Source organism: Miniopterus natalensis, chromosome 18 (genome assembly GCF_054644295.1).
Source record: "Miniopterus natalensis isolate mMinNat1 chromosome 18, mMinNat1.hap1, whole genome shotgun sequence".
NCBI lineage: Eukaryota > Metazoa > Chordata > Mammalia > Chiroptera > Miniopteridae > Miniopterus > Miniopterus natalensis.
This window is the reverse complement of record NC_142098.1, coordinates 33,414,888-33,425,346: the sequence shown is the minus strand read 5'-3', so window position 1 is coordinate 33,425,346 and position 10,459 is coordinate 33,414,888.

Genomic DNA, 10,459 nt, shown 5'->3' with positions numbered 1-10,459 from the left:
AATTCACCTAGTAACACTCTTTATCAGGCTTTCTCATAAGGAATTAAAATCATTTGTGGCAGTGATTCATCATAGGCCTTCAAAGAAAGAATGGCCAGCTAAGAAAATAATGGATCCATTGGTTTAATGAATGGCTCTTCATCTTAAAGGAATGCTTTCAGCATGGGTTTAAACATATTTTGTGATAGAATATAATAAGAGAATTGTAAATGAGGTCTTTTTTGGGTGGGTTGAAAGCTTCCTTTAAGAAGTTTATGGATAACTACTTTGGAACTTGAGATATCAGATAAAGACATTGCTGGCAGACAGAATAAGTCATTTTCAAATAATGGTAAAAATAAGTTGGATCCTAAAATATTTAGAGAATAAATCATTACCATTCTTCAGGGTAATGAGGAGCATGAGGGTATGAGGCAGCATATTCCTATTTTATGGGTGGATGTAGGGAGGTAAACCTTGATGATATGGAAACATAGCCACCTTGGACAAGTTATAACTGGTTTAGATCTTGGGCATTGTCTGGAAATTACCTATAAAAACAAATCAGTGCAAATGAGTTAGGAAAGAATGAAGGATTTATATGTGTGCATGGAGCAAAACAACAGCTACTACTTTCACAATTTCTTAGTCAACTTATATCTAACAAAAATCTGAAAATTATTTTTGTTAAGTATTGAAACAAATTCCCTTTAAACAGCTTTACAGATTTAGTATAATCGAATACTTCAATCCTTGAACAGAAACAAATGTAATGATAATAAAACACTGTTGAACATATTACATCAATTCAAAAATATAAGTGAAATTCATGTCAACATTTCTTTATTCCTTCTTATATTTTCTGGAGATATACGAATACTTATTTTAATGCTTTCTACGGGTAGGATAATAACTTATTTTGGAAAACTCCCCAAGATTACTATAAACTTAACAGGCCTAAAGGAAAAAGAATAATGACTCAGACAGTTTAAGAGTCTGAGTTTTTCACTAATTAATTCTTGATCTAAGTAGAGCACCTGATTTGTTCCTCCATGGTACCCAAACCACTGATTGATTCTTTGTTTTTATAGTTAAACTTCATCTGTAATGTTGATAAAATCTTTACACCCATGCCTTTAGCATAGGTGTTTGTAGTTTACAATCTAGGGAATCTCTTTACAGTGAGGTACTAAATTTTGTTTATTTGCAACTATACAAACCATTGTCTTGTTGTGATATATTGACTTGATCTTTTAGCATTATTAAAAACTCATGCTTCATTTGTATCTTACAGATATTAGCACCGTCTGTTCAGTTAATTTAGAACATACTGGTGAAACCCTTTCATTAATGGTGATGAACCATTAGATTCCTTTTTTAATTTGGTTATTATGCTGAACATATCTTTCTGCCTTGCTACAGTATATGTAATTTTTGCTTGTCATGTTTAAGAGTTTTTAAAATTTACTCTTTATTAAGGTCCATATTTATGTTTGTGTTTTACTTAAAAATTTTGTACTGAGTGCCTATTGTGTGCCAGGCTTTGTTCTAATCGTGCATTGGAGATAAAAATGGTGAATTAAACAGACAAAAACCCTTGTCTTTATAGAGGTGAATTCTAATGAGGCAGACAGGCAATAAAGATGATAGATGATGATAGATGATAGATTAGATAGATAGATAGATAGATAGATAGATAGATAGATAGATAGATAGATAGATAGGTGATAGATAGGTGATAGATAGATAATGATGATAGATAGATAGATAGATGATAGATAGATAGATAGATAGATAGATAGATAGATAGATAGATAGATAGATAGATAGATGATAGATGATAGATAGATGGATGATAGATAGATAGGTGATAGATTATATACTATATAAAGGAGTAGATTTTAAGAAAGATAAAGGAAGAGACGGGGGCCAGGTTGATACTTTAGATTGACTTTTGATTAAAAACCTGGGAAAGATAAGAGATCTATCTATTAACATTACACACACACACACACACACTTCTATGCCTTATATACCTAATGGATAGGAAATTTATGTGCGTGTATTTAAACTTTATACTTACTAAACTCATTCCTATATTTTATTGTGCCTATGTATTTGTGAATTGCATTTTTAACATTTTTCTTTTTAGTCTTATGAATTTGTGGGCTTTTACAATCTGCATATGTTTCAGTTAATTATACTGTGTGTGTGTATATATATTTAATATATATTGACTTCAGAGAGAGGAAGGGATGATCAGCTGCCTCCTGCATGCCCCCTGCTGGGGATGGAGCCCGAAACCCGGGCATGTGCCCTGACTGGGAATCAAACCTCGATCTCCTGGATCCTAGGCCAATGCTTAACCACTGAGCCACACCCAACTGGGCTACTGTATATATTTTTGATACTCAAGTAGTCACAACTTAAGCTAACCCTTGCTCCCTTTAGCACTGCTCTGACATCTTTGCAAGCATCCTTACTTTCTCACGATAGGATGTTCCAGACCCATCCTCAGTACTTCCTGCCCAAAGTCATGAAGTTAGTTACCTTCCAAGGAATTTAGGGAGAAAACAAGCATATATATTTGAAAGAGGATGTGAAACTAGAAATAGAACTTTCCATTAAAATTTTTTCTCAGTAAAAGGTCTTGCTAGCTAGACTTAGGAGCCTAACACAGACAGTAAAGTAAAATTGGATTTTCCTTTTATACTATATTTTCTATTTTCTATTTTCTATTGTTCCTATTGCCCAAGAACGAAAGGGTGGACCAACTTCACAGGAGAACTCACTTTAATAAGTATATATTAATTTTTATTAGTCTTGTAATTTCATTTGGTTTCCTATTCATTTTCATCTTTGCTCCTTTTAAAAAAATATGTTTGTGTGATTTTAGAGAGAGAGGAAGGGAGAGGGAGGGAAGCATTGATCAGGTGCCTCCTGCACATACCCCAACCAGGGACAACCTGCAACCTGGGTATGTATCCTGACCGGGAACCGAACCCCCAAAAGCTCTTGGTGCACAGGATGACGCTCCAACCAACTGAGCCACACAGGCCAGGGCTCATCTTTGCTATTTTTTATTGGCTTTGCCACAGGTTTACAGAACTTATTGAATGTTGATTTTTTTTAAAAACGTATTTCTTAGTGGTGTTATCCTTTTATTTCTCCTAATTCTCTTGTTTTCTGCCCTTTATGCTTATAATTTAATTATTTTTTATTAAGTGTGCTGTGTCTTCCTTTTGAATTGAGAATCTAGTCTTTTGTTTTTCATGATTAATATACTTAAAGCTATACATTTCTCCTTTAAAACATAAGTTGTGTCCTATAATTTTGGCATTTAGTGTTTTTATTATTATTCATTTCCATGTATGTTATAGTTTAGGTATTCTTTAACTCAGAAGTCTTACCTGTCTTTTTGTTATTGTTTCTAAAGCTATCACACTGTAGTCAGATGTTTATATTGATTCAAATGAGGCTTCCTTTATAGCCTCATGTGTGATTAATTTTCATAACTGTTACTTGTATATTTTAAAAGTATATGTAGCCCAGCCAGCATGCTCAGTGGTTGGGCATCGACCTATGAACCAGGAGGTCACAGTTCGATGCCCGAACTGTGGGCTCCATCCCCGGGGGGGGGGGGGCATGCGGGAGGCAGCCAATCGATGACTCTCATCATTGATGTTTCTATCTCTCTTCTTCTCTCTGAAATTAAAAAAAAAAAAGTATATGTATTCTGAGCTTGAGTATAAATTTCTCATCTATTAGGTCAAACCATTAAACTATTGGATCTTTATCAATCTGATAGGAAAATGATATCCCAGTATAGTTTTAATTTGCTTTATAAAAATTATGAATGAGTTTGAATTTCTTTTCTTTGAACTGTCTTTATCTCTTGATCAGTATTTAATTGGAAAGTGACCTTTTACTTATAAGGAAATCAGCACCATCTAACATGATTTGCAGATGTTTTTTCCAGTTTACTATTTGTTTTTTGAATTTCCTTATGGTCCTCTTTGTCATGCAAAATTGATTTTTATGTTATCCAATTTACCAGTATTTTCTTTTAAGGCTTATGAGTTTTCATTCATATTTAAAAGGCCCTCTGTATCTTGAGATTTAAAATTTTTCCCCAGGACTTCTCCTGTTACTTTTGTGCTTTTCTTTTTCTTTTTTTTTTTTTACATTTAATTTTTGTGTATAAGAATCTAATTTTACCCTTATATGGCTACCACATTTCTCAGCACCACTTACAAATAATCCATCTTTCCTCACTTATTTGAAATGTCAGCTTTCGGATATACTAAATTACCAGATGTATTTGAGTACATTCATGTATTTCCTTTTCTATTGCATTAAGTCTACTGTCTAATTGTTTTGAGAGAGGGGTTTTGACATCTCTGGCTGTAATTGTAAACTTGTCTATTTCTCTTTTTCAGTTCTATCAGGTTGTGCTTTATGTGTTTTGAAGCTGTTGTATTAAATGGTAAACATTTGGGGTTGTTATATAATCTTAATTGATCCCTTTATGGTTACAAAATGACCTTTGTCCCTGGTAATATTCTTTGCTCTCAAATCTACTTTGTCTGATATTAATATGCCTACTCTAGCTTTCTTTTCATTAGTCTTAACATAGATCTTTTTCCATCATTTTACTTTTAACCTATTTGTGGCTTTCTACTTAAAATGGGTTTCTCATAAGCAGCATAAACGGGTATTTTTTAAGTTCAATCTGAAAATCTGTTGTTTGGGGTGATTAGACCAGTCACATTTAGAAAATAATTTATTGAGGGAAAATTCACATAATATGAAATTAGTCATTTTAGGTGAGCAACTTAGGAGCCTTTAGTACATTCACAATGTTGTGCAACCAACACCTCTGTCTAGTTCCAAACACTCATTATTCCAAAGTAAAACCCCTTACTCATTAAGCGGTTTCTCCCCTCCTCTCAGCCCCTGGTAACCACTAATCTGCATTCCATCACTATGAACATATCTGTTTTGTGTATTTTGTATAAATGGAATCATACTATATGTGACTTTTTAGCTGGTTTCTTGCGGATAATGTCTTGCAGGTGCATCCAATAAGCATCTGTACTTCATTCCTTTTTATGGTTGAATAGACATTTGGACACTTATGGTTGATGGACATTTGTATATTTACTACTGTTGACTATTTTGAATAGTGTTGCTTTGAACATGTGTGCACATGTACTGTTTTCAGTTCTGGTGTATACTTAGGAATGGCCACCTGGGGTCCTTTGGTCCCCAGTGAGGGCCAGAGGGCAGTGCCAGCTCTGCGGTTGTTTCCTATCTGGTGTCCCAGAGCCTTATGCCATCTCCTCCCCCAAGGGCCTTTATCCTATTCTTAAGGGGTTGGGGTGAGGTCTCTTTTTCTGTAATTGCTTCCTGCTGAACAAGGGTGTTGTCTCTATACTTGGGAGAGATAAAATTCTTTTGGTGCCTAATCTAAAGAGCAGTAAAGGCCATCTTTTTTATCTGAGATGGGCTGGAGTCTTCACATGACCATTAGTTTTACATGTAAGTATTGTATCCTGGAAAAAACAAACTTTACAAGTAGGTTAAAGATGTAAGTATCAAATAATAGTAGGTTAAAGATGTATCAAGTAATAGTCGGGCTAGAGAGCCATTAAGGGCACCAGAAGGCAAAGGAACCGGGCAAGCAAGGGTAGGTAACCTTCAGTGGTTTTCCAGATGTAATTTGGGCTGGCAGGGTATATTTATTTTAACCAGGTAACCTGTTGCGATGATTTTTTCTAAGTTTGTATTACGTCATTTAGCTGCAGTCTGTAATTGCAAGGCTTAGAAAAAAATAGTTTTAATTTTTAATAATTTCAAGGCAAAAGATTGGAGGAAGATAAAAACTAGTTTAGAGAGCTGTAGCCAAACACTTTTATTAGAAAAATTCAAGATCCAGTCTAGTTCATAGGTGAAAAATAAAACTTTAAAGGTAATTAACTGGACTAGAGTCTAATATTCACAATTGTGCATTATAGTTTTTATTAAAATTATTTTTCTCTCTAAAACTACTCTCATTTTATTAAAGATAGCTAAGTTAAGACCAATTATTAGATAAATATAGTTTCAATAAATTTGGCCTTATTTACATAAGTATGACAAGAGCAATTCATCATATAAGCTCTTAAGTCTGCTTTGTTGGAATTTCATAAGGAATCTCTAGATTGAAGTTTAATTGGCCTCTCAGAGCTAAGAAGCCAAGCCACATAGTTGCCATCAACATTTGCCTGCAATACCTATAGATTTGTGTGAATTCCTCATGTTACCAAGGTCTTTCAAAATGTCTCATTCTTTTTTGCATCTCCCAGGAAACTAACCTTCGTTTTTTAACCTGGAAAGACTGTTGTGAACCATGTAAGTAAATCAAACTGTTCTTCCAAGGGGCTTTTATGAGCTTCCAAAGTCAGTCTTAATTCCTTAGAGCTTTCCAGTGAACTTCATAGTCTGTGCATGTATTTTTAAAATATGATATTCCAGTCGAAAACTCATCAACAGTTTCTAATTGTATCCTCTTATAAAGAGAATAGATTACTATCAAACTTATGCACACAAATAACTATATTGCCATGATAATAATAATACTCATTTAGAGTCTCCAAATTTCTGAAGGGATCAGGTAGGGAGAGAAATATAAATGTTTCAATATTGCTTGCAAAGGTATTATTTACCAAACTGCTCTAAGAAAAAAAACACCAGTTTTGTTATATTGAAAAAAATATTAAAAATCAATACTTCAAACAAAAAGTCATAAAAATAATTATCCTCAGTTTATAGTTTTATATAATTAATTTTTGTTTATATTGATCCTTTGCCAGCATTTCGTAATTCCAGTTGTTCCTTAGAGTTTTATAAATCTTCATCTAGTATAAAGGTATGATCTGAATGTTTATTCTCAGAAAAGTCTATTTTAGAATAAGTCAGTGTTTTTTATGGATCTTTCTGGAGATGAAACATACTTGTAAAAGCATCAGAGTAAAACAGTGACTGTCTGGAAATGACAAAACTTTAAATGACATGGTTATAAGTCTGATTAGGGACTTTGCTTTTCTGTAACATAACACTTTAGAATAAGAATTACAAATGAGTATCATATCAAAACTTTGTAAATTCCTGGAGATTTTTATATGATCTCTAATATGTAATATGCATTTAATAATAAGAATATATACACACAAATATAACACAACTATTTCCTTAGTTGACAAGCTTCCCATGCAGTTCAAGCATATCAAATAGGCCTAATTAGTTCAAAACCATGCCCTTGCCAAGAGAAAAAGCAAATCTTTTCACATATTTCAGTGGTCCATTTGAATAACCCAGAACCATTTCCAGGTTAAGTCTCCTTTTATTTATTTTTTAATATATTTTTATTGATTTCAGAGAGAAAGGAAGGGAGAGGGAGAGATAGAAACATTAATGATGACAGTTATCGATTGGCTGCCTCCTGCATGCCCCCCACTGGGGATTGAGCTCGAAACTCGGCATGCGCCCTGACCGGGAATCCAACCGCAATCTCCTGTGTCGTCGCTCAACTGCTGAACCATGCCCGTGGGCTAAGTCTCCTTTTAAAATTTAAACCCTGGGAAGTCTATCAAACATACTTGACCAAATAGATCATATATTATTATGAAACAGTAATTACCTATTTACACAAAGTGATAATAAAAGATATCAAATACAAATGTGGTTTAGTAAAACTAGTTCTTAGGATTCAGAAGATTATTTTCTTAAGTAATCAAGACCCTAATTAAAACAATATGACAGGACTATTTTAATAAAAATAGAATCTGTGCTTTCTAGGTAGAATTTTTTTATAATCTTACCTGGAGTAGAACAGTAAGTACAGGAAAGACTTTGTCTTTTAACTGAGCAAAAAACAAAATTCCCATTCTACATTAGCTTACATGTGATATTTAAATTTACTGGCCTAATTAAAGTTCAATTCTATTCAATTTAACCATATGTAAAATTTCCTCAAGATTTTTCTTTAAAGGCCTTCTATAAGTTTTTCTCTTTTTACTTATTTAGAAATAACCTTATTTTAAAACAAACCTTGTTATTTTAATTCCTTCAAAAATTTACTTCCATACCTTATGCCTTCTATTACTAAAACCTACCGTTTCTTTCCATCTTAATTAGAATTCCAAACCTTTAGAAGCCTTAATTTTAGTGACACCCAAAATTAAATAATTAGCACTCTTTAGATTGGCAAATCCATGAACACAATTTATAACCCCTAGAGACAAATGAGAATGACAGCATAACATATCAAAACTTTTGGGATGCAGTAAAAGAAGTAATAAGAGGGAAGTTTATATCATTACAGGCCTATATCAAGAAACAAGAAAAATCTCACATAAACAATCTAACATTACATCTTAAAGAACTAGTAAAAGGAGAACAAAAGCAGCCCAAAGTGAGCAGAAAAAAGAAAACAATAAAAAGAGCAGAATCGGATAAAATAGAGGGAGAAAAAACTACGAAAAAGTAATGCAACAGAGCTGGTTCTTTGAAAAAATTAATAAAATTGACAAATTTCTGGCTAGATTCATTAAGGAAAAAAGAGAAAAGACTCAAAATCAGAAATGAAAAGTTACCACAGACATCACGAAAACACAAAGGATCATACAAGAATATTATGACAGACTATATGACATCAAATTCAATAATCTAGGAGAAATGGGTAAGTTCCTAGAAATATATAACCTTCCCAGACTGAATCATGAAGAACTGGAAACTCTTAAATAGACTGATCAACAGTCAGAAAATTGAAACAGCCATCGAAAACCTCTCAAAAAGTAAATGTCCAGGACCAGATAAATGGCTTTACTAGTGAATTCCACCAAACATTTAAAGAAGTTTTAATACCTATCCTTCTCAAACTTCCAAACAATTGAAGAAGAAGCAGTACTTCCCAACACATTTTATGAGGCCAACTTAACCCCAGTACCAAAACCTGGCAAGGATAACACACAAATACAAAACTATACCAAAATCTCTGATGAATACAGATGCAAAAATCCTAAGCAAAATACTAGCAAATCAAATGCAATACATTAAGAAATAACACATCACGATCAAGTGGGGTTCATTACAGGGGCACACCGATGTTTTAACATAATCAATGTAATACACCACATTAACAAAATAAAAGATAAAATATATCAATAGATGCAGGAAAAGCATTTGGCAAGATGCAACATCCATTTATGATTAAAATTCTAAATAAAGTGGGTATAGAGGGAAAATATCTCAATCTAATCAAGCACTCTAATCAAGTGCTTTAATTAATGAAGCACACAGATTTCTCTTGAATAGCTTTATAACAATTTAAGTTTCTAGCTCATTCAACTCATTTTATTTCCCACATCCATAAAAGGAGTCTGGGGTTCTCACCAGGGAAGGGAGAGGAAATCTGGTACCTGGAAGGCAGGGACAGATTTCCAAGTCTCTGACTGGTTGTTACTCTACCTAGAATTATACCTCTTTGAAGGGCCTGAGCTTCAGCATTCTGGAGTAGGGGCTAGTTAATCCTACACATAGATCCTAATTCCTCTATTTAAAGGTGGTGTGGGTTGGAGCTTGAGCTGCATACCGAATAAGTACAGTTTTTCCTCTCTCTGTCTTCAAAAGCTTAAGAAAGTTATGGGCACTAGCAATCTGGATCATCTTAATCTAGTTAGGACTGTAAACAATACCAAACTGGGGTTTAAGCACTGAAGAGATTAGATGACTCTGCAAAATCACTTACAATGACTCAGTGAAACAACTTAAGACAACTAACCAGGACTCTGAAAAATCGCTAGCCATAACTCAGCAAAAACTCACCAACCATGACACAGGAATCACCAGCCATAACTCAGAGAAAGCACTTATCACAACTCAGTGAAATAAAAATTTAAAAAATAAAGGTGGTGTGACCTTGAGAATTAATCAAGCACTTTAATTACTGGAGCGCTTTAATGAAATGCTTAATGAAGTGCTTTAAAGCTCATAATTAATGAAGCGCTTTAGTCTAAGCAAGTACTCTAACCTAATCAAGCACTTTGATCTAATCAAAGCACTTTAATGGAATGAATCGATTTAATCTACTGAAGTGCTTGATTAATGAAGTGCTTTAATTGATGAAGTGCTTTAGTCTAATCAAGCACTTTAATTAAAGTGTTCGATTAATGAAGCTCTTTGTTTTTCAATTGTGTTCTCATTTTCATTCACTTTTTTTTTAAGGAAAGCTTTTTTTTAATATATCTTTATTGATTTCAGAGAGAGGAAGGGAGAGAGAAAAACATCAATGATGAGAGTCATTGATCGGCTGCCTCCTGCACACCCCTGAGGATTGAACCTGCAACCTGGGCATGTGCCCTGACTCAGAATCGAGCCAAGATCTCCTGGATCCTAGCTCGATGCTCAACCGCTAAGCCCCACCTGGCCAGGCTTCATT